At 35.8% G+C, this 27,319-nt stretch overlaps 1 pseudogene; it reads right to left on the bottom strand.

The window, feature by feature from the left end:
• Nucleotides 1-6,133: 6,133 nt before the first annotated feature.
• LOC110304518 lies at nt 6,134-15,277 on the bottom strand (annotated as a pseudogene).
• Nucleotides 15,278-27,319: the final 12,042 nt, after the last annotated feature.

Here is a 27,319-nt window from a genome sequence, read left to right as displayed (position 1 = left end):
TCCTCCATTGCTGGTGGGATTGCAAGCTTGTACAACCACTCTGGAAGTCAGTCTGGAGGTTCCTCAGAAAATTGGACATAGTACTACCAGAGGATCCCACAATACCTCTCCTGGGAATATACCCAGAAGAAGTTCTAACTGGTAATAAGAACACATGCTCCACTATGTTCATAACAGCCTTATTTATAATAGTCAGAAGCTGGAAAGAACCCAGATTTCCCTCAACAGAAGAATGGATACAGAAAATGTGGTACATTTACACAATGGAGTACTACCCAGCTATGAAAAACAATGGATTTATGAAATTCTTGGACAAATGGATATATCTGGAGGATATCATCCTTAGTGAGGTAACCCGATCACAAAAGAAGTCATTAGATATGCACTCACTGATAAGTGGATTTTAGCCAAGAAACATAGAATACCCAAGATACAATTTGCAAAACACAAGAAAATCAAGAAGAGGAAAGACCAATGGGTGGGTACTTTATTCCTCCTTAGAATAGGGAACAAAACACCCATGAAAGGAGTAACAGAGACAAAGTTTGGAGCTAAGACAAAATCTCAGTAATTTTGATTAAGTATTGGTTAACTACAACAATATATCTCCACCTCTTAAAAATATTTTCTAAACTAAAGAGCCACATGTCTGGCACAAGATAAAGGCAACATATTACTAAAATCATTTAATAGCCTTCCAATCATTTTTTTCAGTCCCTCCATGTTAAGTTTTACATCTAGTTATAAACATTAAATTTACTATAAGGCTATTTGTCTGAACACAGTATTGAAGATATGTGCTCCTGTAACAAAGTATATTTTCAAATGGAGGTTTCTCAAAATAGCAAAAAATAATAGAGAAATTAATTAATCATGCAAGATTGATTTTTAAAAATGATGGCTAAGGAAATCTAATATATTTAAGTGTTTTTCAGGCATTTGAGATTTCTCTGTTGAGAATTCTCTGTTTATCTCTGTAACTCATTTTTACACTGGGTTCTTTGTGCTGTTGGTATCTAACTGTTTTATATATTTTGGATGTTCGCCTTCAGTCAGATATAGGGTTGGTGAAGATAACTTCCCAATATATATGCTGCCATCTTGTCCTATTGACAGTTTACTTCACCTTACAGAAGGTTTTCAGTGTCCTGACATCCATTTATCAATTGTTGTTGTTAGATCCTGAGCCATTGGTGTTTTTTTTTAGAGAGTTGTCTCCTGTAATAATGAGTTCAAGGCTATTTTCCACATTGTTTTTTTTATTAGATTTAATGTAACTCATTTTACATTGAGGCTTTTGATCTACTAGGACTTGGGTTTTCTGCAGAGTGGTAAATATGGATCTACTTGCAATCTGTACATGCAGACATTCAATTGGACCAGTAGTTTTTGTTATAATGCTTTATTTTCATATTAATTAAAAATATAAATTGATTCTTTCAGAATCTTTAAAATACACGTGCAGTGTGTTTTTGTTATATCCATCCCAAAACTTTCCCCACACTCCTGTCCTCTTCATTTTTATTCCCACTGAAATAAATGAATTCAGAGATCTGCCTGTCTTTGTTAGGTCACACAATAAGCTTGCTAGGTGGGATCTCACTCTGAGATTGCCATTCTATCAAACCTGGGCCTAAACTAGCTTTGTTTCAGGCTGACCTTGAACTCAGAAATCTGCTTGGTTTTCTATCTGCCACACAAGCTGGCTCACCGTGCAGATTCCTCTGTTCTTTTAGTTCTGCAAAGGTTCTTATACAACTCATATTGCATCCTTATATTTCGAATAGTTGAGAAATTATATTTTTAGAACTCATGTTTTCAGAGTTGTTTCCCACAGGCTTAAGGGCTATTCTGAAATTCTCAGCTTTTACCATTTTACTGAGATATTATCCATACCCTCACCTGCATGACTTGTGCTGTCTTTAAATATCATGGAATCACTAAACTAGACAGAGAGTTCCTCAAAGGAGAAACATGAAAATATGTACATGATTATATGAAGAAGCTTTATGCCCACAGCAGCCATCAACACTCCCAGAGGTCCATGTCCATCTGGCTCTGTTCCTGTGTCAGGAACCATGTCACACTGTCCTTTGAATTGGACATGCCAGATTCAATAATGAAGAATAAATCCCACAGAATGGGGGAGGATTTTCACATCTTTATGTTAACAGAGAATTAAACATCTAAAGTTGGAAAGAACTCATAAGTGAAATGATAATAAAAATAATCCATTCAAATGATGGCCCTGTGATCTCAAACAACTTTGAGAATCATCTTGCTACAGTCATATGGCAAAGATCATCAATGAAATTGACAGGAAATACAGTGGGGAAATGGAAAACTTCACTCATGTTTTCAAGTTTGTAAACTATCACAGCAACTATGCAAATCAATGTGGAAGATTATCAAAACTAAAATTAAATGTACCATATGACCAAGCTGTACTATTCCCTGACATATGGACAAAGGACACACTAACCTACTCCATAAATTCTTGCTCAGCCCTGTTAGTCATTGCTCTATTCACAATAAATATGAAATGCAAACACCCTAAAAATCTTGTATTGCTTGCTTGAAATCCTGAGTTTCTAACAGTTACTCAAGTACTGAATGTGTTGTCATCTGAAATAAGTTAAACAAAAGACTTACCCATTTTATCAAGCCTTTTGATCTAATCAGATTTGGAATTCAATGTATGGATTTAATTATGTTGTTTCTTTGATATGTGCAACACATCATTTCTTTGTTAACAAACTCTCACCATTCCTGATGGCAATATTGGAAAGCTGGGTTCCAAATCAACCTTTTATCTTTTATGGTTATTTTTTTATCAGTAATTTTCAGTTGGTACTTGAGTTCACCATACTTCTCATGTGAATTTGTGTGGTTTAGGTTTGCATTTACTTACAAGATAGGTAGGTATATGTACACCATGGAGTAAACTGAGGTCATCTGTTTAAATGGCATTTTATTGTAATATATTTGAAGTTAATATATAAAGCCAACAAGATTTATTCTATAGGATGATAAAAAGCATAAATTTAAGGAAATACTACATGTGAGCTTATAATATTAAGCACCTATTAATAATGTATACGTAATATACTCTACATGATATAATCCCATACATCACAATATCTCAGTGATGGTAAGTATACACATTTAAGTAAAATTATGCAGGTTATTTTTGGTTTACATCTCATCAGAAAATGTAGGACTGTGAAAATTAGCCTGTGTTCTGGTTGTGCAAAGCTTACTTCAGAGACCCAGTAGAAAACTACAAGAGACTGAACAGTGAACCACATTCCCAGACACAGGTGCCTGACACCAAGGAGGTTCCAGCTCCATAATCCTGTGACTATCAGTCATGTAGACTATGTCCCAAGCTTCTGGTATTCTGGCTAGACTCCACCCCCTCAATTAACCTGGCAATAGCCAGTATGCTCTTCCACACAGTAACCTGGCAACAACAAGGTAGCCCAGCCTACTATAAAAGGATCTGCTTGGGCCTTCCTCTCTCTCTTAAGCTGTTGTTCTTTTTCTTGTCACTTACCTCTCACCTACTCACTCTCCTCCCTTCACCCTCTCTCTACATGGCAATGGCTGGCTTCTACTTCCCTACTCTTCTCCCTTGCTCTGCCTTTCTGCAATAAAGCTCTAAAACCATGGACCATCTCTGCTCATCGAGATCTGCCATACTGGAGCATTAGAGCAGGCTTCCTTCTAACAAGCTGCCTGTCTACCTGCCTGCCAAGAGGCTTTCCTGTGCCCCAGCTACAGCCACCAATCAACCCAATCTACTCGCTGAACTAGTAGCCTAAGCTAGCCAGACTCTCTGGCACCATTGTAAACTGCCAGAGTTCTCCCCCTTTCCCCTTTATCCCCCAGGCTAGAGTCATTCCTAGGGCTCGTTCTCAGCTCTTCCATGACATACAGCAGTGTCTGGGAGGTCTAAGACTGAGAGCCTGTCATTTCTGGCCTCCATGATGCCCAGAGAACCTGGACTGGGCTCCCTCTCTATCCTCATGGACCGGGGTTCCATGGCTTTCAACAGCCAGATGCCCACCTGGGTGGCATAGAGTAGGTGGCAGTCCCTGGGTCCATGGGCCCAGCTCTCCAGAGCTCTTGCAGAATGTAGGTCATCAATCCCTCCCCCTTTATTTCTCACACATGACACTCAACAAGAAAAAGACCTTCAAAAAATCCATCCTGTCACAATTGTATAGGATCACATTTATTATTTGACTTTCTTTCCCAGTGGATAAGGAAATTTGAGAGATTTAATTGTATAGATATGTTTTTTGTTTTTGTGTTTTTTCCTCTTTGCCACAGATAGAGATTTCATATCATTAAATACAATGCACTTTAATTGAATAAGAAGAAATAAATTTCACTATATTTTAATGGATTGTATAGTTTAAGGACATGCTAAATTCACATTAACTTGCACAGAAATACTCATTTTAAACACAAAAGAAACCATACTTCCTGAGTTACCAAGAAAATTCACCATTTCTTAATTTTAAGACTTTTACAATGTTCATACTTTAGGTGCTGAATGCATTGAAAGATACAATTCTAAGTATTGTTTACATTTTGATAAGCTTCTTTCTGTCTAGGTCCATAAAATGTTATTAATGAAGTTTTACTGATATAATAATTAGTGCTTAATACACTGACAATTTTCATCCTTAAAAAAATTATGAATACAATTCAATTGAAAAACTCAAAACACTTCCTTGTTTGAACAACAAATATTTTCCTAAAATTGTCATTTCCAGCAGGTTCCCATCAATGGTTCTGGCTGCTGTGTGACAATTTGTGTGTCACAAATATGCTGTGCATATTTAAAAGGCAGAAAACAACAACTAAAGGGATCTGTTTAAAGCTAGATTCAGATGTGATCCTAGTGATGTGATCTAAAATGTTGAACCACTGCACCCAGAAAGCTCAGTAAGTTCATTACATACAGTTTAACAAAGAACTCAGGTTAATGCCCACGAACAAGCAGTGGGACAACTTTATTATATACCGGTGGGGTGGAGGCAGCTTTGGCTCATCTTAGTAGGTACAGTAAGTACAGTAAGAGCAATACTTTGGACAAAAATTCTCTGAGGGAAAATTCTATGGAGTACAGTATTCATCATATAATATGAATATCAACATTTGGACCAGAGGAAAATATGTCATCTTAAATCTTCGACCTTCTGGACCCACAATGAGTCCACTTGGAATTTTTTAACATACCCGAAGCTATATTCCTTGAAATGGGAGTGATTTTATCCATAACACACACACACACACACACACACACACACACACACACACACACACACACACTGCAAAAACCTCAGGTTTACATCTGTACAGGATACACACTACCTAATTGCTTTCTTGGCACTTGTCCAAAGCTATAAATTTTATCTTTTGTGACCTGTTGTAATTATCAATCAGGAAACGGAATATAAGAATTAAACCATCCCAGAAAATAGATACTAGTCACACCAAGGCAGGAGTAATAGGAAGACAGGTGTAATATATTTATTGATAATCCTGACAAATAAGGGATTATTTTGAGATTAAAAATTTCCTATAATGTATATTCCATAAAAAGCTCAAAGACTAACAACAAAATAAAATTCACATAGAATATATCTCACAGAGGTAAATATTCTAGCCTACTAAACTATACAGGAACAGGTTTGTATAAGGATAGTCATTAATATTATTATGGCTTAAATCCTTACATTTTAAAATACTACTTCTCTAATTTTGTTTGAACCTGAATTCTATACCATTACTAATTATGGTGTGATTATAATTAATTATAATTAGATTAATACTGGGTGAAAGATCTTTTCATATTTTATTTTGGAAATAACTACTTAATATGACTATAAGCTGTGTTTCTGGGTAAAATGTTTCCAATTCCTAATAAAGTACAGGGCTTTCCTCTGTGAGTTCTCTGATAGAAAGTAAGGAGATAAACCTTACAAATGTAATGAATATGATAAATATTTTCCCAGTCTTAAAATATTCAAGTTCATCAGAGAATCCACACTGGAGACAAACCTTTCAAATGTAATAAATGTGGGAAATCGTTTACACAGTCCTCAAGTCTTAAAAGTCATCACAGAATCCATACAGAAGTAAATTCAATGAGGATCAGATAAAAGACATCACATTCCTTACATTTGTAAGGTTTGCCTCCTGTGTAGATTCTGTAGTGATTTTTAAGATCTAAGGAGTATATAAAGCTTTTCCAACATTCATTATATTTGCAGGTTTGTCTCTTGTACGGATTCTGTGATGAGCTAGAAGACTTGAAGACTGGGTAATGATTTCCCACAATTATTAGATTTATAAGGTTGATGCTCAGTGTATATTCTGTGAGGTGCTTGTAGTTTTGAGGACTGTGTAAATGATTTACCACACTAATTACCTTTAACAGGTTTGTCTACAGTATGAAGTTTTTGGTGAACTTTAAGACTTGAAAACCAGGTAAAATATTTACCACATTCATTACACTTGCAAGGTTTGTCTCCAGTGTGGATTCTCTGATGAACTTGAAGATTTGAAGACTGGGAAAAATATTTATCACATTCATTATATTTGTAAGGTTTATCTCCTGTATGAATTCTGTGATGACCTTTTAGATTTGAGGACTGTATAAAGGAATCCCCACGGTTTGTCTCCTGTGTGAACTTGGTGGTGAACTTTCAGACTTGAGGAATTGGTAAATGATTTCTCACATTCATTACACTTGCAAGGTTTGTCTCCAGTGTGGATTCAAGTTTGTCTCCAGTGTTTTTTAAGACCTGAGAACTATATAAAGCTTTTCCCACAGTAATTGCACTTGTAAGGCTTGACTCCTTTATGGATTCTGTGGTGAACTTTAAGAGTTGAGGAATGGGTAAATGAGTTCCCACATTCATTGCATTTGTAAGGTTTGTCTCCAGTGTGGATTCTGTAGTGTTTTTTAAGACCTGAGGACTGTATAAAGTTTTTCCAACAGTTACTGCATTTGTAAGGTGTGTTTCCTGTGTGGACTTTGTGGTGAACTTTAAGGCTTGAGGAATGGGTAAATGATTTCCCACATTCATTAAATTTGTAAAATTTGTCTCCAGAGTGGATTTTCTGATGAACTTGAAGATTTGAAAACTGAGTAAAAAATTTACCACATTCATTACATTTGTAAGGTTTGTCTCCTCTATGGATTCTTTGGTGAGCTAGAAGATTTGATGACTGGTTAAATGATTCCCCACACTTATTAGACTTATAAAGTTCCTGTGCAGCGTGAATTCTGTGGTGAACTTGAAATTTTGAGGACCAAGTAAATGATTTCGCACATTCCTTACAACTGAAAGGTTTCTTTACAGTATGGATTCTGTGAGAACTGAGTACTGAGCAAAGCACTTGCCACATTGCATACATTTCCATGATTTTCTTCTAGTTTGAAATACCATAAGGCCTGAGGGTTTACTGGAACATTTAGCTGGTGTTTTATATTTTGAGTGTTTTTCTTCAACTGATAAATGTGAATGTCCCAAGAGATTTGATACATTGAAAACACCATATATATGCACTTTGGTTTGCTAACTTCCACCTCTATTATAGCTTGAATCGTGGTGAATGACATTAGAATTGATATTCAAGGACATATCATATCCTGGTTCATGGAAAAGGTATTTTTAAATATGTTTTATGTTGTCTCTAAGTATAATGATTCAATTAAAGCATTCCTGTATGTATCACATGTGTGTTTGTTCGCATCTTCTTTATTCCACATCCAATTATAAACCTGAAGAATTAAGGACTTATTTAAAAGGTAATCCTTCTAGACATTTGTATAAATGTTCTCTGTGGCATGGTCCTGCAATTGCAAAGATGACTGAGAGCAGTGATTAGACATAGCCTGTCTACTATCATGATTATGAATTTTTGGAATATATTTACTTATCTCATTTTTACTTAGAATTGTTTCAATAAGAAAATCATATAATATTATATTTCCTTGGTATAAAATTCCTCCATGCTGATTGTTTTGGTAATACTTCATAAAATGGTTCTTAATATAGCCTATGATCATATCATTTAATCTGTTGGAGTTTCCAGAAGTACCTCCCACCTGATATGTTCCAAGTTTCACTAGATACATGGACATTTTCTTATGTTGACCTAAATAGTAGGATTTGTCACAGAGGAGATTTAATTATTGAAAAATCTGTAATAAATTTTTAGAGAAGTATCTTCCACATTGATGATATTCATTAATTTTTTCCCTTCTCCAAAATCTCCTTTGTTCATCAAGTATTAAATTACTGTCTAATCCCACACTACTTGAAGAATACTTCAGAGGAGTGGGTTTATTCACCCAAATGTCACTCTTCAATATGTTTGTATTTCTCTGTACAATACAGTTGCATTTCAAAAATTGTAAAAATTTTGCTAGAGTAGTCTCCAACTGTAAAAATGGGAGTGACTCAGACTGAGTTCTCTCAGGAATGGCTAAAACTTCTTTATTGTTTTCAGAAATGAAACAGATGTGTTTTGCCAGCAGATCATTTTCCTAATGACATATTTCGTGATCCTCACTACCACCTCTATATTTCCAAAACTTCTTTCTATATAGCTCAAAAAGTCCACTAAATGCAAAGATTTGTGTTATTTCTTTCTGAAAATATGTTTGTGCACACAGATTTGGGAGTAGCTTCTTGGTATGTTCACAGGACAATGCTGAAAGAAATAAAGCAAATCATTTTGTGTCATTTGGGAGTTGTGTGAAAATAATATACATGCATAATGCATAAAATAGCACTAATCCAGGGATTTAATAAAAGTATATAAGACAGAAGTGCAGCAAATTTATTCCAAGGAATCAAATGTCAGATATGTAATGGATGTTAGAACATACTTTATAAAATAAAGCACATATTTTATAATATATGCAAGGTACCATAACAGATAACTTGAAACAAAATTGTTGCAACTATAACCCATGAATAATTTTTTCTCCTCACTGTGAATCTCAATTATCAATATGAATATAAATCACCTTACAATCACTTGAAAAATTAATTTAAAATCATTTGTATGGAATATTGGAAAGAAACATGAAAAAATTGAAAAGTATCAGATAAAAATTATGTCAGTCATATGAGAATAGATTTAAACTTTTCTTAAATACTATGGAATATTCACTGAGACAGATAACTTCCAGAGAAACCTGAGCAATCTTAAACATGTTAAAAGTCTTAATGTGTATGAAATCAATTTTCCAACCATAATACTACAAAAAAAAACCTTTATGACAAATCAAAGTATGAAGTTCTGGACCTGAAATTTGAACAGTCACACATTGTTTTTGAAATATATCCTAGATCTGTACCTCATTCACTGGGCCATAGATCCTCCTGAATATTTGAAGGCATGCTACCACCTAGGCCAACAATGTGAAATTCCTTTACCCTAATACCCTGCCAGCTAGGTACCCTGGAAAGCACAGAAACTGTAAAGTCCACTCCACCAACTTCATGCTGAATATTCCAGTACACACCACTACCTGCAATCCCAGATCCCTGCAGCCATCAGAAACCACAAGCTCTGTTTGCATCCTCAGAGGCCTGCTGACACCCTGGATAAACAGAGGTCTGAAGTCATGAGTTACTACCAGCTCTGCCTGCAAACCTGGAAACTTGCTGCCAGCCAGGGAAACCCAGCTCTACCTGAAATCCCAGACACCTGCAGCCACCAGGGACTATTAGGCCAGCCAACACCAGGGAGAATTAGATATCTAAAGGACATAGTAAGAACATAATCAACAAAATGCCGAGCAATATGATATCACAAGAACACAGCTATGCTACCAAAGGAAGCCCTGTATATCCTAGCAAACCTGAAGTGCAAAAAAAAAAAAAAAAAAAAAATGACCTTGAATCTAATCTTATGGAGATAATAGAGATGCTTAAAATGAAATGTATATATTTCTAAAGAAATACAGAAAAATAAAATCAAATATATAAAGCACTTAAAAGAGAAAATGAATAAATACTAAGAAATACAGGAAAATAAAACCAAGCAGATGAAGAAAAGAATAAAAATGTTGAAAATCTAAAAAGAGGAATTGAAGCAATGAAGAAAAGTAAAATTGAGGCAATCCTGCAAAACCTATGAAAGCAAAAAGGAGATACATATACAAGTATCACCAACAGAATACAAGACATGGAAGAGAAAATTGCAGGAATAGAAAATACAATAGAAGTATATATGTTTGTCAAAGAAAATTCCAAATCTAAGTTATTCCTAATACAAGACATGCAGGAAATTTGGAAAACTATGAAAAGATTAAACCTAAAATAAATAGGAACAAAAGACAGAGAAGATTCCCAGCTCAAAGTTACACAAAATATCTTCAACGAAATCATGAAAGAAAAGCTTTCTAATCTAAAGAAAAATATGGCTTTAAACATAAAGAAAGCTTAAGGAACACCAAATATATTGGATCAAAAAATACACCACATAATACCCAAAAGACAAAATGTATAGAACAAAGAAAGGATATTATATGCTTCAAGAGAAGAAGGCCAAGTAACATATAAAGACAAACATCAGAATTACACCCAACTTCTCAACAGAGATTCTAAAAGCCAAAAGGTCCTAAACTTAAGAGACCACAGATATCAGCCCAGAAACTATATTCTCTGAAGCACTAAATCACCATTGATGGAAAAAAAAACCCAAAAATTCCATGACAAAAAAAAAAAATACAAAAAGAATCTTTCCATAAATACATCTCTATAGGTGATACTGAAAGGAGAACTCAAAACACTAGGAGAGAACATATACCCAAGAAAAGGAATGAAACTAATAGTTCACACCAAAAAGAGAGAGAGAAGATGACAATCTCTCTAGTACACACACACACACACACACACACACACAAACACACCAACATCAAAACAACAGGAATTAATATCTATTGGTTATTCATATCTCTCAACAAAAGTAGATTCAATACTCTAATAAAAAGACAAAGGCTAAGAGAGTGGATATATTATTTTGCTACATACAACATTCACACCTCACCAAAAAAGACAGATACTACATCAGAGAAAAATACTGGATAAAAAAGGTTTTCCAAGTAAATCAACACAAGAAACAAGCTGATGTACCCATTCCTATATCTAATAAAATAAACACTCAACCAAAATAAATCAAAATAGGTGAAGGACAATTTAAACTCATAAAAGGAAAAATCCACCAGATGAAGTCTCAACCCTGAACTTCTATGTCGCAAACACACCTTCATTCATAAAAGAAACATTACTGAAGCTCAAAACATACATTGAACCTCATGCAATAATAGTGGGAGATTTCAACACCCCTCACTCTCACCAATGGGCAGATAATCAAGACAGAAAATAAACATAGGAATAATAAAACTAGCAGACATTATTGATCAAATGGACTTAACACATATATACAGATTATTTCACCCAAACACAAAAGAATATACATTCTTCTCCACAGGTCACAGAGCCTTCTTCACAATTAACCATATACTTGGTCACAAAGCAAGCCTCAACAGATACAAGAAAATTGAAATAAACTTTTGGCAAATTTTCAGCATACCTTGGATTAAAGCTGAATTTCAACAACAGGATAACCGTATGCCTAAAAATTCTTAGAAATTGAATAATTCTCTAATCAATGACCACAGTGTCAAAGAAGAAATAAAGAATTTAAAGACTATTTTAATTCATTGAAAGTAAAACAAAATGTGCCCAAACTTGTGAGACAAAATAAGAGCAGTGCTAAAAGACAGTTTTATAGCAGTAAATGCTGTCTTAAAGAAAATAGATGCATCTCATACTAGCCAATTAAATGCACATGTAACAGCACTAGTAAAAACAGGAAGCAAACACACCAATAATGAGTAGATGGCAAGAAACAAACAAAATTATGGATGAAAGCAAAGGATTAGAAAAATATATATATAACACCATAAAGAATCAAGAAACCAAGAGCTGGTACTCCTCAAAAAGATGGACAAATTCTTACAGAATCTACTAAAATCCAGAGGCATTATCCCCGCCCCCCCACCAAAAAAAAATCGAAATTAAAACATGGACATAACAGACACTGAAGAAATCTAAACAATTATTACTCTTACTTTAAAAGTCTGTACACTACAAAATTGGAAAAAGTAAATGAAATGAGAATTTTTCTGGATAGATACCACCCACTTACCAAAGTTAAATCAAGATCAGGTAAACAGTTTAACTTAGGAATTAGAACAGTCATTAAAATCTTAAAACAACAGCAAGAAGCAGCCCAGGGCCAGATGGCTTTAGCAGATCTTCAAAGAAAAAATGAATATTCATCAAACTATTCCACAAAATAGGAACAGAAGGAACATTGCCAAGCTCATTCTGCAGGGACTTATTCACCTTGACACCTAAATCATACAATGACTCAACAACCAAAGAAAATTTCAGACCAATTTCTATTATGAACATTGATGCAAAAATACTCAATAAAATTCTCCCAAATGGAATCCAAGAAGGCACCAAAAATCATCCAACATAAACAAGTAGGCTTCATCTCAGACATGAAGGGATGATTCAATATGTGAAAGTATATCAATCTAATTCACCATATAAATAAACTGAAAGGACAATCCACAGATTGTCACATTAGACACTGAAAAATCCTTTGACAAAATACAACAGTCCTTCATGTTAACAGTCTTGGAGAGATTAAGGATACAAATATAAATATATATGAAATTCAATATGGAAAAAGAAAATAATCAAAATAAAATTAAATAGAGGGAAAATTACTGAGTCAAGGAAATGGTCAGGCTATACATGCTCTCCTTTTTTCCTCAATACAGCACTTGAAATTCTAGTTAGATCATAAAATACCTAACAGTGTCCAGGGAGATATGAATTATAAAAGAAGAGAAATAGTATCACAACCCACCTTTAAAGTTTTGACCCAGAATCGTTCCTGTCTAAAGAAACACAGGGACAAAAATGAAGAGTGAGGGGAAAATGGTCTAGTGACCAGCCCAACTTGGAATGCATCTGGGGCATGGGCACCAAATTCTGAAATATTAGTCTCCATTTTTTACTTGCAAACAGGAGCCTAGTATGACTGTCCTCTGAGAGGCTCTATCAGCAGCTGACCAAGACAGATGAAGAGATTTGCAGACAACCATTGGACTAAGGTCCAGGATGCCTATAGAAGAATTAGAGGAAGGATTCAAGGAGCCAAAGGGGAAGGCAACCCTATAGGAAGATGAACAATGTCAACTAACCCTGACCCCTGGGAGCTCCCAAAGAATAAGTCACCAAACAAGGTTCATATATTGGTTGGTCTGAGGCCCCCTGGCACATATGTAACTGAGGGCTACCTTGTCTGGCCTCAGTGGGAAAGAATATACCTAATCCTGTAGAGATTTGATTCCCCCATGGAAGGAGAATATGGAGAGAGGGGAACACCTTCTCAGAGGCAAAGGGGTGGGGGATAGGGTGAACAAATCTGGGAGGTCAGAGGGGCAAAATTTGGGATGTGAATAAATAAAATAATGTTTAAATTTCATTTTAAAAAAGAAAACAAAGCAAAAATATTGCCATTCATGGATGGTATAATAGTATATGTAAATGAGTATAAAATACTATCAGAGAAATCCTATATTTAAAATCACCTTCAGTAAAGTGTGGTTACAGAGTTAACTCAAAAATATCAGTAGCCCTCCTTTCTAGTATTGATTAACAGGCTGATGAAGAATTAAGGGAAACAACTACCTTCACCATAGCCAGAAGTAAAATAAAATATCTTGGCATAACTCTAATCAAACAAGGGAAATACCCATGTAACAAGAAGACTTTATGTAATGTGAATAAATAAATAAATAAATAAATAAATAAATAAATAACAACTTTACAGCTGAAGTAGGCATATCACATTCATCATCCCTTCTTTTTGTCCGCCCTGTCCCCGGTATCATTCCATGTTCCCCACCTTCCTTCTCAAGTTGAATACTTTTCTTTCCTTTTTCCTTGATTATGCTTGAGCTACCTACATGTGTGTTTCTGTGTGTGTGTGTGTGTGTGTATTTTAGCTATGTGTATTTACAATTACTTAAAAAATCTCTGTGAGTGGGTTTTTGTTGTTTGTGATTATATATTGTTGAAGCAATGAAGGCTCTGCACTGGAAAACCCATCATGCTGGTCATATGTAGTGGGAAAATGATCATGATTTCCATGAACCTCATCAGTTTACAAGAATTATATGGATAATGGTGGGGACAATTAGAGGCAATATAAAATAGGAAAGTAGGAGAGTTTCTAAACTGGGATCAGGCAAAAGATCAATATAGAAAAATAGGCAAGATTTTTGACAAATAATAAAAAAGTTAGTTTTGGTAAAGCCACATAGAAATATTTTTTTATATTTACTTAAAATTATACAAAATACATATGTGTGCATATGTATTTTGCATATGATATACATATATAGATTTTATATACATTATAAGGCATAAATATAACACACAAAACATATGTGTGTATATAGGTGTGTGTATACATACATATATATATATTTATTTATTATATATATATATATACATACATACATACATAGTGTTTTATGACACTATAGATGATAATGCTGTTAAGAAGCACCACAGACCAATACAAAGCTGATTATAAACCTGAGAAACATCCTGTTAAATTTTATATATATAATAATTTTAAACAAAAGGCTACTTTGACACTATTTTATGCATATCCTCTAAATATTATTAAATGTCTTATTGATCCGAATATTATTTCACAAAATATATATTGAATATCTATGGAGAAAATGTACAACCTACTATTGCTCCTGATTTGAGTGGAATTGTTTTGAGCTTCTCTCCATGAAGAATGCTGTTGTTTCCAGGCTGGTTATAAACTACCTTTACTATCCTTAGTCCGTCTAGAAATATAACATAATGATGCTATATTTTGTCAAAGACCTTATCGGAATCTGCTGAGATGATCCTGTGGTTCTATGTTGTAGTTGTCTATTCACTTCATTACCTTTCTTGACTAACTTATGTTGAACTATCTGCATCTCTGGATGGAACCTACTTAAAAATGGTAGATAATCATTTATATATGTTTTGTTAATTTTCAAAATACCTTACTCCAAATTTTAGCATTTAGATTCATATAAGATTCTGAAACACATACATCTTTTTAGTTTTTGGATCAAACTCATGGTGACTTCTTTAAAAAAGAAAAGATATTGAAAAGTTCCTCAAGTTTCTACATTGGAGAAAAACTTAAGGAAACTAGACTTTAGTCCTAACTTGATGGTCTAGTAAATCTCTACCCTGAATCCATCTGGCCATGGGCTTTCTTTAGTTAGAAGGCACTGGTTATACCTGCTTTTTACATCAGAGAATTTGAGTTGGTTTAAAGGGTCATTTTCATCTTGATTCAATGTCTGAAAGCCATCAATACAACATTCTTTTAGATTTCATGAAATTTTTCATTTCTTTAGGTGTTAAATTTTTTTTAGGTAAATGTATGGAGCTAGAAACAATCAATATGAATGATTTACTCCAGGAAAAACAAACTGCAAGGTTTCTTTCATTTGCTAGGTTAGTGTTTAAGATTTGGGTATATCTGTTATATTTAGAATATCTATGGTGTATAGGTAGCTAGTTAGGGACCAGAATACACTTGTTTATTTTTTCATAAAAGAAAAAATAAAAGACAATGTCATAAAGGAGAAATGAGATCAAGATTATATCAAGAGATAGTACATAAGAGAGAGATGAACCATTATGGAGAACAATAACTGTATAGGCCAATTTTTAAAGTTCCATATGTACTAGCTCTGTGGTGGGGGGAGTTATACATGTATTCAGGAGAGCTGTGTAGAATACTTTTTCCACCAGTTGTCTTCTGAATACTGAATGTAAGTCATAAGATTGAAATGCAAGCAACTCTACCTTCTGCATCATTTCTCTGGTTCACAATAAATATTGTTTAATATCATATGAAAAACTACTATTATAGAAGCTTCCTATCACATGTACATATGAAATGCCATTTAAATGACATTGCCACAAATTACAACAGACAATACAAAGCTACATGCCACATTCCACTACACATAGCACATAGTACAAGAAATGGGTTGTAACTTTTTTAAATTATAGGCCAAAGGACCTATAGTACACTGAAATAAGACATATAATTCCAAACATATTTATTTTCACTCCAAAAGTGAGGACATGTGAACACTGTCAAAGACAGTAAATACATAAAAGAGAAGAAATATTGTGCTGCATATTAAACTGGATTTTTCAGACCTACTTATATACATTCATTGTATATTTAGGTACTACTTGGCTATAGGAAAACAAAATTAATTATTTGTCTCTCCCAGTTACTTAATCTGTCATGTGAATGCTGACCTTACTATTAGATATACTCACTGGTGTAAATAACACCATAAATGCTACCAGTGTTTGATTGGCATCATGGTGGCTCTGTGAGTTAAAACCTATATCTGGTTCTGTTTCTGAAGCGTATAATCTGAGACTAAACAGGTCTAGGCTCCTATATTAAAATCTACTATTATTTCTACAAATAAAATCATAATAATAAGACACCTAAAGATATATTGCTTTTCCAGCAGATCTGTGCATCACTCAACCTTTAATAGAGAAGCTTAATATGGAGGGCAACAACTGGGAAAGTTCAGAAATTTGGAGACATTGTAGCATTCTGTCTTATGTAGCTATCTTTATCATAACCCTCCTATAAATGCTCATGGGCCAATGCAGATGAGACAGAAGGTTTGTAAAGGGGAAGAGGTAGTGAATGATGCTAAATAAACAATATCTCCACACACAACAAGAGTAATACTCATATAAACTCACTGAGTAGGTGATACTATCCACCAAACCAATACAAGTTTAACACAGATAATACCCCAGCTTTGAGAAGGGGAAATAGGTAGAAAGTGTCACACAAGGTAAGAACCTAACCAAAGTACACAGACTTTTTGGAGAGAAAGGAGTGTATTTCAGCTCACATAACCTAACCATAGTCCATCATGAGGGGAGTCAGGAGATCAGGGCAGGAACTCAAGGTAAAAACTGAACCAGAAGTCATGGAAGAGTGTTTCCTATTGGCTTGTTTCCTCTGGCTTGCTCTACTTTCTTTTTTATTTAACGAAGGACTGCCTAACTAGGGAGGGATAGCACTATCTACAGGGATGTGAGCCCTGTCTCCACATCCAGCATTAATCAACACACATGCTTACAGAACAATGTGTTACACTTTCTTTTCCTTTTCTTTTTTTTCTTAGAGAGGGATAACAAGTTTTATTCTATAGTATAATTTTGGGTCTATCAATCATATTCTGTGGATTATGTTAAGAAAAAGTTTACAGCACAAATATGACTCCATGTTTAACATTTTTGGCTTCCCTTTTTACTTTTATTTCTTTTAAAAGAGAGGAGAGGGGAGAGGGGAGAGAAAGAGAGAGAGAGACAGAGACAGAGACAGAGACAGAGAGAGACAGAGAGAGACAGAGAGAGAGACAGAGAGAGACAGAGAGAGACAGAGAGAGACAGAGAGAGAGAGAGCATGATATTGAGTAAGTGTGGGGAAAGGACATGGTCTGCAAGAAGATGAAAGAGAAAAGTATGAGCAAAAAATACTCTATAAAATTTTTTACAAGGGTAAAAAGTCAATATTCAGTCAAGTATACGTATCAAATACATGGAACCAAAACAATGAGAGTAATTTCAAAACCATAATCTACTTGGTCAGGATGGATGATTGCTTTAATGTGTTCTTGGATTCAGTTAGCGAGAATTTTATTGAGGATTTTTGCATCAATATTCATAAGGGAAATTGGTCTGAAGTTCTCTATCTTTGTTGGATCTTTCTGTGGTTTAGGTATCAGAGTAATTGTGGCTTCATAGAATGAGTTGGGTAGAGTTCCTTCTACTTCTATTTTGTGGAATAGTTTGTGCAGAACTGGAATTAGATCTTCTTTGAAGGTCTGGTAGAACTCTGCACTAAACCCATCTGGTCCTGGGCTTTTTTTTGGCTGGGAGACTATTAATGACTGCTTCTATTTCTTTAGGGGATATGGGACTGTTTAGCTCGTTAACTTGATCCTGATTTAATTTTGGTATCTGGTATCTGTCCAGAAATTTGTCCATTTCGTCCAGGTTTTCAAGTTTTGTTGATTATAGACTTTTGTAGAACGATCTGATGGTGTTTTGGATTTCTTCAGGATCTGTTGTTATGTCTCCCTTTTCATTTCTGAATTTGTTAATTAGGATGTTGTCCCTGTGCCCTCTAGTGAGTCTAAACAATAATCTTCTACTACTTCATAAAATGGGTATAATAGTTCCAATTCAGACACCAACTATTCAGGTAAAAAAGATAAAACTCACATAAAAGCCATGGTGTACTATTTCCTTGGTTCATTATTCTGAAGAACTTGTCTAACCACACTCCATAATTAGGTTGCTCCTTGGTTTAAAATCATCACATCACATGTTATTTCATTTCATATTACTTGGTTCTCTTACTTCTGTCATTTCACCATCAACAATCCATAGGTCTGTTTTGTTCAACACAAAGGATTACCTCTTGTTATGAAACAGCAGCACCTGTATACTCAAACAGACATACTATTGAACATAGTTGGGTACCAGCACAGGAATGTGCCATGTAGGTAACATGGAGAAGAGTAAAAGATACATGAATGATTTTCTTATAGTCACATCTTTCCAAAATGTTTTAGACTCTCCATAACTCAATACTTTTTAAAACTATGAATGTCTGTTTGAAATGAGCACATTAGAAAAAGACAACTGTGGAAGTTGAAGTGAATTCACATATAAATGCTAAAGACTGCCTATACAAAAATCATGTAAGATGGAAGGATCATTAAGGTAAATGTAAAAACAAGATAAAGGTACATAACATGTTAGCTTTAAATTAGTCCATAATCAATACCTATAAAATTTTAAGAGAAAGACTAAACTAATGAACATCTGATCCAAACACTAATAGCAGTTTTAGACATCCCTAAGTTGAAGGAGAAATTATGGAATACAACTATTCTTACCCTTCTGCCTGGTCCTTGCTGCTGTGGCAGATCCCTAGTTTGTCTGCTACTGTGAAGACTCTATATCCCAATCCATCTTAGAGGACCCACTGTACTCAGAGAAGTTGGTAAGAAACCCCCTCAATCCCTCCCCAGTCCCAAAGCTGTGTCTGGGAGCCTGATAGACTCAGGACCTATCACACACCAAAACCTCCACCCTCCTGAGTACCACTTGCCTTCCTCCTGTCCCATCTACCCTTTCCTCATGGCCCTTGCTGCTGGGGGGAGAATTCTATTTGGTCTACTCCTATAAAGACTCCATATCTCAATACATCCTAGAGGACCCTCTACACTCAGAGCAGTTGAGGATCCCCTACTCTCAGAGCAGTTGAGGATCAGCTGCACTAAGTGCAGATAGACAACAGTTTGACTACTCCACTGAAGACCCAACAGTCTGAAGGCCTCCTAGGAGATCTATTGCAGTCAGGGCAACAGTTTAGCAGCTTCTCTGCCCTTATAAAATGAATTCAGTTGGAAGGCCCCACAGGTGGTCTGATACAGCCAGGGCCGCTAGCCTACCAGGAGACCTGAAGCACCCCAGGGAAAAAAAGAGGCAGACTCAATATACTCACCCAGATCAACAAACACCAGGGATATCCAGATGGTAAAAGGCAAGTGCAAGACCATAAGCAACAGAAGCCAAATTATGTGGGCATCATCAGAACCCAGTTCTACCACCACAGCAAGCCCTAAATATACCAACACACCAGAAAATCAGAAATATGTCCTAAAATCCTATCTCATGAAGATAATAGAGTCCTTGAAGAAGGATATCAATAACTCACTGAAAGAAATACAGGAAAAAAATGGGTAAACAGGTGAAGGAATTGAATAAAATGATCCAAGACCTAAAAGTGGAAGTAGAAACAATAAAGAAAATACAAATGGTCTTCCAGTCAGCACCAGTTCAGGGGCACCTCGAGCACAAACTCTGTGGATGGTCCCATGGTCAACAGAGGACTCTCCACGTGATCTTAGGATCATTGGTGAGTGGAACACAACATCAGTTCTAATCCAGTCATGCCGGGCCTGAGCCAGCAGCAGGGAAGCAGAAATTCTGCCTGGCCATGGGCACAAGACCCCTTCCAGTCAGTGCCAGCTCTGGGGCCCCTTGGGCGCAAACTCTGAGGACAGTCCCACAGTCCCCAGAGGACTCTCCAGGCAATCTTAGGATCACTGGTGAGAGGAACACAACATCAGTTCTAATGCAATTGTGACAGGCCTGTGACATCAGGAACAAGAACACAGGAGCCCTGCCTGACCAACGACTCACGTACCTCCTGATCAGTACTGGTATACCTTGGTTTTGAACATACCAGACAGCACCCCCGGGCCTCAGAGGAGACACCACTTCCAGGTGCTATTACACACCCAGGATGTTAGGATTCCAGGATCCCAGGATAACAGGAGCTTGGTCACACCAGGATCTCAGGGTCTCAGAGGAAGCTTGACTGCCAAGAACTCTGGCACACCCAGTATCTCAGGTTCACAGGAGCCCAGAATCACAGAATCACAGAGAAAGTTGGACTCTAAGGAGTCCTGAATCAAACAGGATAGTATGAAGGACAGGTTCCAATCAGATATACTGAGGGCAGCAAGCACTTGAGATAATCAGGTAGCAGGAGGCAAGCGTAAGAACAGAAGCAACAGAAACCAAGGTTACTTGGCATCATCAGAATCAAACTCTCCCACCATAACAAGTGCTGGATACACCATCACATCAGAAAAGCAAGGCATGGATCTAAAGTCACTTCTCATGATGATGTTGGAGGACTTAAAGAAGCAAATACAGGAAAACACAGGTAAACAGCTAGAAGCCATTAAAGAGGAAACACAAAAATCCCTTAGAAAGTTACAGGAAAACATTACCAAACAGGTGAAAGAATTGAACAAAACCATCCAGGATTTAAAAAGGGAAGTAGAAACAATAAAGGAATCACAAAAGGAGACAACTCTGGAGATAGAAATCCTAGGAAAGAAATCAGGAACCATAAATGCAAGCATCAGCAGCAGAATACAAGAGATGGAAGAGAGAATCTCAGGTGCAGAAGATTCCATAGAAAACATGAACACAACAATCAAAGAAGGAGCCAGGCATTGTGGAACATGCCTTTAATCCCAGCATTCAGGAGCCAGAGGCAGGCAGATTTCTGAGTTTGAGGCAAGCCTGGTCTACAAAGTGAGTTCCAGGACAGGCAGAGCTATACAGAAAAACCCTGCCTCAAAAAACAAAACAAAAACAAAACAAAACAAAAAAAAAACAAAAAACAAAAAAAAAAAAAAAAAAAAAAAAAAAAAAAAAAAAAAAAAAAAAAAAAAAAAAAAACAAAGAAAATACAAAATGCAAAAAGATCCTAACTCAAAACATCCAGGAAATCCAGGACACAATAAGAAGACCAAACATAAGGATAATAGGTATAGATGAGAATGAAAATGTTCAACTTAAAGGGCCAGTAAATATCTTCAACAAAATTATAGAAGAAAACGTCCCTAACCTAAAGAAAGATATGCCCATGCACATATAAGAACCCTACAGAATTCCAAATAGACTGGCTCGGAAAAGAAATTTCTCCCAACACATAATAATCAGAACAACAAATGCACTAAATTTGGATAGAATATTAAACGCAGTAAGGGAAAAAGGTCAAGTAACATATAAAGGCAGACTTATTCGAATTACACCAGACTTCTCACCAGAGACTATGAAAGCCAGAAGATCCTGGACAGATGTCATACAGACCTTAAGAGAACACAAATGCCATCCTAGGCTACTATACCCAGCAAAACTCTCAATTAACGTAGATGGAGAAACCAAATTATTCCATGACAAAACCAAATTCACACAATATCTATACACAAATCCAGCCTTTCAAAGGATAATAAAGGGAAAACTCCAACACAAGGAGGGAAATGATGCCCTAGAAAAATCAAGAAAGTAATCCTTCAACAAACTTAAAAGAAGATAGCCGCAAGGACAGAATCCCAACTCTAACAACAAAAATAACAGGAAGCAACCATTACTTTTCTTTAATATCGCTCAATATCAATGGACTCGATTCCCCAATAAAAAAGACATAGATTAATAGACTGGCTACACAAACAGGACCCAACATTTTGCTGCTTACAGGAAATCCAACTCAGGGACAAAGACAGAAACTACCTAAGAATAAAAGACTGGAAAACAATTTTCCAAGCAAACGGTCTGAAGATACAAGCTGGAGTAACCATTCTAATATTGAATAAAATTGAGTTACAACTGAAAGTTATCAAAAAAGACAAGGAGGGGCACTTCGTACTCATCAAAGGTAAAATCTTCCAAGATGAACTCTCAATTCTGAATATCGATGCTCCAAATGCAAGGGAATCCATATTCATTAAAAGAAATTAATAAAGCTCAAACCACACATTGCACTGCACACAATAATTTTGGGAGACTTTAACACCCCTCTCTCATCAATGGACAGAACCTGGAAATAGAAACTAAACAAAGGCACAGAGAAACTAACAGAAGTTATTAAACAAATGTATTTAACAGATATCTACAAAACATTTTATCCTAAAAAGAAAAAAAGATATACCTTCTTCTAAGCACCTTATGGTACATTGTCCAAAATTGACAACATATTTGGTCCTAAAACAGGCCTTAACAGATACAAGAAGATTGAAATTATCCCATGTATCCTATCAGATCATCACGAACTAAGGCTGATCTTCAATAACAACATAATAGAAAGCCAACATTCACATGGAAGCTGAACAGCACTCTACTCAATGATGACTTGGTCAAGGAAGAAATAAAAAAGAAGTTAAAGACTTTTTAGAGTTTAATGAAAATGAAGCCATAACATATCCAAACTTATGGGACACAATGAAAGCATTCCAAGAGGAAAACTCATAGCTCTGAGTGCCTCCTAAAAGAAACTAGAGAGAGTATACACTAGCAGCTTGACAGCACATCTAAAACCTCTAGAACAAAATGAAGCAAATTCACCCAAGAGGAGTAGAAAGCAGGAAATAATCAAACTTGGGGATGAAATCAACCAAGTGGAATGAAAAAGAACTATTCAAAGAACCAACCAAACCAGGAGCTCTTTCTTTGAGAAAATCAACAACATAGATAAACCCTTACCCAGATACACTAGAGGGCACAGGGAGAGTATCCTAATTAAGAAAATCAGAAATGAGAAAGGAGACATAAAAACAGAACCTGAGGAAATCCAAGGCATCATCAGATCCTACTACAAAAGGCTATATTCAACAAAACTTGAAAACCTAGATGAAATGTACAATTTTCTAGACAGACACAAGGTACCAAAGATAAATCAGGATCAGATTAATGATCTAAACAGTCCCATATCCCCTAAAGAACTAGAAGCAGTTATTAATAGTCTCCCAACCAAAAAAAAAAAAAAAGCCCAGGACCAGATATGTTTAGTGCAGACAGACCTTCAAAGAAGATCTACTTCCAATTCTCCTCGAACTATTTTACAAAATAGAAACAGAAGGTATTCTACCCAATTCATTCTAAAAAGCCACAATTACTCTGATACCTAATCCACACAAAGACCCAACAAAGAAAGAGAACTTCAGGCCAATTTCCCTTGTGAATATTGATGAAAAAATACTCAATAAAATTCTCACAAACTGAATCCAAGAACATATCAAAATGTTCATCCATCATGATCAAGTAGGCTTCATACCAGGAATGCAGGTATTGTTTAATATATAGAAATACATCAACATAATCAACTATATAAACAAACTCAAAGACAAAAACCACATGATCATCTCATTAGATGTTGAGAAAGCATTTAACAAAATCCAACACCCATTCATGATAAAAGTCTTGGAAAGATCAGTAATTCAAGGCCCATACCTGAACATAATAAAAGGAACATACAGCAAGCAAGTATCCAACATCAACCTAAATGGAGAGAAACTTGAAGCAATCCCACTAAAATCAAGGACTAGACAAGGCTGCCCAATCTCTCCCTACATATTCAATATAGTACACAAAGTCCTACCCAGATTATTTAGACAACAAAAGGAGATCAAGAGGATACAAATTGGAAAGGAAGAACTCAAAATATCACTATTTGCAGATGATATGATAGTATATATAAGTGACTCTAAAAATTCCACCAGAGAACTCCTAAACTGGATAAACAGATTCAGTGCAGTAAAATTATATATATATGGATATAAAATTAACTCAAACAAATTAGTGGCCTTTCTCTACATAAAGGATAAACAGGCTGAGAAACAAATTAGGGAAACAACACTCTTCACAATAATCACAAATAATATAAAATTCCTTGGTGTAACTCTAAGTGAGGAAGTGAAAGATATGTATGGTAAGAACTCTAGGTCTCTGAAGATAGAAATCAAAGAAAATCTCAGAAGATGGAAAGATCCCCCATGCTCATGGATTGGCAGGATTAACATAGTAAAAATGGCTACCTAGCCGAAAGCTATCTACAGATTCAATGCAATCCCCATCAAAATTCCAAATCAATTCTTCAACAAGTTAGAAAGGGCAACTTGCAAATTCATCTGGAATAAAAAAAAAAAAATCCTAGTATAGCAAAAACTTTTCTCGTTAACAATAAAAGAACCTCTGGTGGAATCACCATGCCTGACCTCAAGCTGTACTACAGAGCAATTGTGATAAAAACTGCATGGTACAGGTAAAGTGACAGACAGGTAGATCAATGGAATAGAATTGAAGACCCAGAGATGAACCCACACACCTATGGTCACTTGATCTTTGACAAGAGAGCTAAAACCATCCAGTGGAAAATAAGACAGCATTTTTAACAAATGCTGCTGGCACAACTGGCAGTTATCATGTAGAAGAATGCGAATTGATCCATTCCTATCTTCTTGTACTAAGGTCAAATCTAAGTGGATCAAGGAACTCTACATAAAACCAGAAACACTGAAACTTATAGAGTAGAAAGTGGGGGAAATCCTCGAAGATATGGGCACAGGGGGAAAATTCCTGAACAGAGAAGCAATGGCTTGTGACATAAGATCGAGAATTGACAAATGGGTCCTCAGAAAATCTTATAGATTCTGTAAGGCAAAAGACACTGTCAATAAGAGAAAAAGGGAAAGGATCTTTTCCAGTCCTAAATCTGATAGGGGATTAATATCCAATATATACAAAGAACTCAAGAATCTGGACTACAGAAAATTAAATAACCCCACTAAAATGTTGTACAGAGCTAAACAAAGTATTCTCACCTGAGGAATACCGAAGGGCTGAGAAGCACCTGAAAAAATGTTCAACATCCTTAATCATCAGGAAAATGCAAGTCAAAACAACCCTGAGATTCCACCTCACACCAGTCAGAATGGCTAAGATCAAAAATTCAGGTGACAGCAGATGCTGCCGAGGATGTGGAGAAAGATGAACACTCCTCCATTCCTGGTGGGATTGCAAGCTGGTACAACCACTCTGGAATTCATTATGGTGTTTCAACACAAAATTATAGACATAGTACTACCAGAGAATCCAGTAATACCTCTCTGGGCATATACCCAGAAGATGTTCCACCTTTTAATAAGGACCCATGTTTCACTATGTTCATAGCAGCCTTATTGATAATAGCCAGAAGCTGGAAAGAACACAGATGTCCCTCAACAGAAGAATGGATACAGAAAATGTGGTACATTTACACAATGGAGTACTACTCATCAATTAAAAACAATGAATTCATGAAATTCTTAGGCAAATGGAGGTATCAGGAGGCTATCATCCTGAGTGAAGTAACCCAGTCACAAAAGTACACACATGATATGCACCCACTGATAAGTGGATATTAGTCCAGAAATTTAGAATACTCAAGATACAATTTACAAAACACATGAAGCTCAAGAAGAAGGAAGACCAAAGTGTGGATACTTTGTTCTTTCTTAGAATGGGGAACAAAATTCCCATGCAAGAATTTACAGAGACAAAGTTCGGAGCAGAGCCTGAAAGAATAACCATCCAGAGACTGCCCCACTTGGGGATCTACCCCATAAACAACCACCAAATCCAGACACTAGGCAGATGCCAACAAGACCCTGCTGACAGTAGCCTGATATAGCAGTCTCCTGTAAGGTTCTGCCAGTGTCTGTCAAATACAGAAGTGGATGCTCACAGTCATCCATTGGATGGACACAAGTTCCCCAATGAAAGACCCAGAGAAATATCCAGGGAGCTGAAGAGGACTGGAGCCCCATAGAAGGAACATCAACATGAATTAACCAGTACCCTCAGAGCTCCTTGGAACTATACCACTAGTCAAAGAACACACATGGTTGTACTTGTGACTCTAGCTATATTTGTAGCAGAGGATATCCTGGTCAGATATCAATGAGAGGAGAAGCCCTTGGTCCTGTGAAGGCTCTATGCACAAATATAGAAAATTGCCAGGACCAGGGATGGGAGTGGGTGGGTTGGTTAGCAGGGGGATAGCATAGGGGATTTTGGAGGGGAAACAATGAAAGAGGATAACATTTGAAATATAAATAAAGAAAATATTTAATTTAAAAAAAGAAAAGGAAAAAAGAAATTAAAAAGAAAGAAAGAAAATATAAATGGAGGTAAACGAAATGAAAAACCTAGGAATGAGGTTAGGAATTACAGATATAAGTGTTAACAACAGAATACAAGGGACAGAAGAGAGAATCTTAGGTGTAGAAGATACAGTAGAAGAGATTGACACCATTGTCAAAGAAAATTCAAAACATAAAAAAATTCCTAACCCAAAGCTTCTGGGAAATTCAGGAAACAATGAAAAGACCAAATCTAAGGAAAATTGGAATAGAGGAGAACAAAAATTCCCCGCTCAAAGGACCTGAAAATGTCTTCAACAAAAGCATAGAAGAAAAATTCCCCAACCTAAAGAAATGGATGGAAAGGTATAAGAAGCTTATTGAAAACCAAATAAATGGGACCAGAAAAGAAAATTTTCTTGGCACATAATTACCAAAATACTAAATGCACAGAGCAAAGAAAGAATATTCAAAGCTGCAAGGGAAAAAGGCCAAGTATCATACAAAGGTAGACCTATCAGTATTACACTAGACTACTCAATAGAGACTATGAAAGCCATGAGAGCCTGG

This window comes from Mus caroli, chromosome 11 (genome assembly GCF_900094665.2).
Source record: "Mus caroli chromosome 11, CAROLI_EIJ_v1.1, whole genome shotgun sequence".
NCBI lineage: Eukaryota > Metazoa > Chordata > Mammalia > Rodentia > Muridae > Mus > Mus caroli.
The sequence above is the reverse complement of the archived record's forward strand: the minus strand, read 5'-3'. Positions and strand labels throughout refer to the sequence as shown.